Raw genomic sequence first — 3824 nt, 5'->3', positions numbered from 1 at the left:
TCGGCGTTTTGACAATCGTTGTCTGCGGTCATTTAGTGCGATCTTTTCATGTTTGCTTGTGCGCACTGACACCACGCTTGTTAATTCGTTAGCAAGCGAATGTATCCAAGTTTATGCAGCCGATAGAACTACTATCCGTACTGGTGGGACATAAGGGGGGAGGCGGAAACGTAATTGATGCATGGCATCATGGTTACATAATGGGTGAACCAATTAGACATTTTCTAGTACACTTCACTTCAAGAGTGAAGTGCATCACACTTCACTCTTCTTTCACTCAGAGACGCAAGATTCTCAGCTTTTTTTTTGCAAATATGTCAGGTTCCAGGGCAGCATGTAGTTTTCTGCTACAAGACCGTTTCGTTACCAGCAAATTGGCAGAAATCGCTCACAGCAAAGCGCCGCTGCCGCGGAAGGGCGCATTTAAATGCGCGCTTCCGATTCCACATTTACACTAATGCACCGACAATGCTGCTACCTCTAGGTTAATGTCGGGGCTAATAGCATCCGCACGTGGCCTCTGAAAACGCAACGGCACACCATTAAGGTGCTTCATTCTGATGTCGGTGGCCACGTTCGGCACTAAAACATTGCGAATTAGCACAACACTGCACGCTGATGGCGCACTGCAGTCAATCAATCAATGTTTATGAAACTGTATTGATCTTAGTACTAAGCATTTGGAACAATGCGTCAAAATATGTGAAGCAATTATGGGACTGTACACAAGCCATAGGAAGATAACACTATACAAGCGACATCACGTAAAACGGATGCAGCCATTAGCAGGATATACCTATCCAGATTAATATTGTTGCTGTACATAATGATGTGTAAAAATATAATAGAACGGCATAGCTTTCCTGCATGTCAGTCATGCCTCAGCTATAGTGCTCACGATGAGAAATCTATTATCGCTGTTTTGTGTTTATTTTCTGCTTCTTTTTCTTATTCTTGCTATTTGTCTGCTTACAGTTCCAGTACCTTTTTAGCCCGTTGTTCTTTGAATCTTTATGTGTTTCACTCTATAACTCTAATAAGTGGTTCTTTATTCGTCACCATCCACATATCTTACACCGCCGTGTTAGTGTACAACATACACCACCTCGCGCCACACAGGGATAATTGGAGAGCGCAAGGAGAGGCATTCGTCCTGCAATAGACATAAATATTGGCTGATGATGGCACACCGCGCTGTTTAAATATTTTCGTCATTGCTCTGCCGTTCATATGAACTTCGTGCACCTGGCGTCAGCCGGTGTCTCAGCGTCAATTGTTGTAAGAGATACCTCTCAGCTCTACATCCGTTATTAACGCACGCAAAAGTGCCACTGAGAGCCTCGTTGACTTCACGGACGTACTATCCGACTCGCTCTCACTTTGCAGTCAAAACTCTTGCGTGTGACTCACGCAATAAGAAAAAAAATTATCGAAGACAACACTTTTTCCAATGCGATTTGTCAATGGTTCGAACAGTTTTTTTTTTCTTCCATGTTCGCTTGGCACCTTGCTGCCGTTGTCAGCGAGACCTCTGCGACGTAGCACGAGGAAATGTGACCGAGGGAAAAGAACCCTCGTGAGGACAGAAAACAAGTGACACTGTTTGTCTTGAAAGTTCTGCCAGTTATGAGATGCCTTGAAGAGGCATGGTCTTGGCATTCCGAGAACACATAACGTCATAGCGGTATCAGCATGTTAGCACCAATATTTTTGTTCTGCTGCGTGTCTCAAGTGGAGAAATTGTTCTTACGGAATATAGTAAGCGTGCAAAACGCGAACTTGCGAAGCGTGACAATCTACATTGTTATACAAATCAGCTTGGGCGAGGTATGAGCGGTCGTAACGAAAATAAAAAAAAAACAAAAAACAAATGCAACTTCATCTTGCAGGTCAACTGTTTCAAACATTTGGTTTTAGCAGTGCGACGTTCTACATTGGTTTTAGCAGCGCGACGTTGTACATGGGAAGTAAGAGAAGTGACAGGGAAATGCGCTCGTTAAAAAAAAGAAAGAAAAGGACAAATAAAAAAATAATTCGTTGCCGCCCCCGGTAGGGCTCGAACCTCCAACCTTTCGGTTAACAGCCGAACGCGCTAGCCGATTGCGCCACGAAGGCAGACGCTCGAGCGGGGAAATAAAGAATAGCGGAGCAAAGCTTCATCTTGACATTTAGGCGAGTGAGCAGCGCTTTATTTGTCCAGCTGCGCTTTCGATCTTATGTTCAATTTCCCACATGATATTTTCGCTCGCTGTCTCTCCTCCCTAGATATGTATCTGGTGCTGAGGCACAACTAAAGGAGCATCCAGGAGTAAGAGAGGGAGGGGGGGGATGTCATGAAAGCATGTAAAAAAGAGGGCGAGGGTTTGATATACGTTATACCATATGATGTCAGTGCTGAAGTGCAGGCATGTCTCGGGAAGGGGGAGGGGAGCCTTCCCCACCCTCTCGATCCGCAGAACGTACAGCGCGGCGGCACCTAGAGCAACCCCCTGCCTACATGACACGGCAAGTAACGATTCTCTTTATTTTCCAACGAGATTTGTCAATGGTTCGAACACTTTTATTCTTCCATGTTCGCTCGTCACCTCGCTGCCGTTATCACCGAGACCTCTGCGACGTGCACGAGGAAATGTAACCGAGGGAAAAGAAAAGGCGTTACGAAATAACGTGCCGTAGTATCGGCTTCCTTTCACCGCCGAAGAAAACGTCGCGTGTGCACGCTAAAGCAGCTAGTTGGTTAGTGTCGAACATGTAAACAGTACCGGTCTCTGTTAAATGGAACAGCTCATTCGAACGGAACGAAATATAACTGTATTCCTTAAGCTTTTACGGGTAACAAAGTAGCTAACCTGAAGCGTTATAGAAACATTCTTTGTGTAAATGTATCTTGCAGGATTTAATGTGAAATGTGATCGGCAATGAGCGCAGGAGTATACTAGTAAAGTGTTTTCTGTAAGAGTGGCCCACAGCTGTAGAAGTGGCTTACAAAATGCACTTTAAGGTACCTTACTGACAACCCCTTTTCTTTTCTCTTCGACGTATTATGTGAGGGTATGTATAAGGCTTGTGCGTGTCTCGCACGTGTATTTAGAAGACGGCATCATTTGAGTTTCATTTACTGGGTGGAGGTACTTATAATTAAGCGCGAATCTTCTTGTAGTCTTGAACGCGTAATTTGCGCAAGTTCCTTTATTTTTGCTTCGTTATTGCCCGAGTCGCACCCAAGAGGTTTCACCACAAAGTGAGAGCGTGTCTGATAGTGCATCCGTGAAGTCAACGACGCTCTTAGTGGCACTATTACCTGCGTTAATAACGGGTGTAGCTTACGAACATATTGTCACGAGCAATGGCAAAGGCAAAGACGTTGTAGTGGGGCTGGGCCAGAGGCTCTCTTGTCGGACTGAAACCTGCTGGAACCTGTGCGCTCTGTGCAGTCTTGACAAGACAAGCGCTAGCCGTTTACTGTTAAATAAATACTCCCCGTAACATCTTTTTGGTGAAGGTTACGGGCTCTACTCCACCCGGCCCTACATCTTCGGAGCGGACGCCACGTTTCTCCCGCCTCCATGGCCGAAGACAGCACGCAGTCATCGCAGCCCGCACCCGCGGCTCCGGCTACCGTGGTCCTTTCGCAGCCCCTCGACCCCGGCACGTTTTGCGGCACGGACAACAATGACGTCAACGATTGGCTCCTATTGTACGAGCGCGTCAGCAGTCCCCACAGGTGCGATGAGACCCTAATGCTTGCCAACGTCATTTTATACCTACGGAGCATGGCTCGCCTGTGGTTTAACACGCACGAAGAAGAGCTTACAAGTTGGGAC

At 46.3% G+C, this 3824-nt stretch overlaps 1 non-coding gene across 1 annotated transcript; it reads right to left on the bottom strand.

Moving 5' to 3' along the window:
• Positions 1 to 2041: 2041 nt before the first annotated feature.
• Positions 2042 to 2115, bottom strand: Trnan-guu (transfer RNA asparagine (anticodon GUU)). The gene has a single exon. It is a non-coding gene; the product is annotated as a tRNA-Asn (tRNA).
• Between the last annotated feature and the right edge of the window lie 1709 nt (positions 2116 to 3824).

The sequence above is a fragment of the Dermacentor silvarum genome, chromosome 5 (genome assembly GCF_013339745.2).
Source record: "Dermacentor silvarum isolate Dsil-2018 chromosome 5, BIME_Dsil_1.4, whole genome shotgun sequence".
NCBI lineage: Eukaryota > Metazoa > Arthropoda > Arachnida > Ixodida > Ixodidae > Dermacentor > Dermacentor silvarum.
The sequence above is the reverse complement of the archived record's forward strand: the minus strand, read 5'-3'. Positions and strand labels throughout refer to the sequence as shown.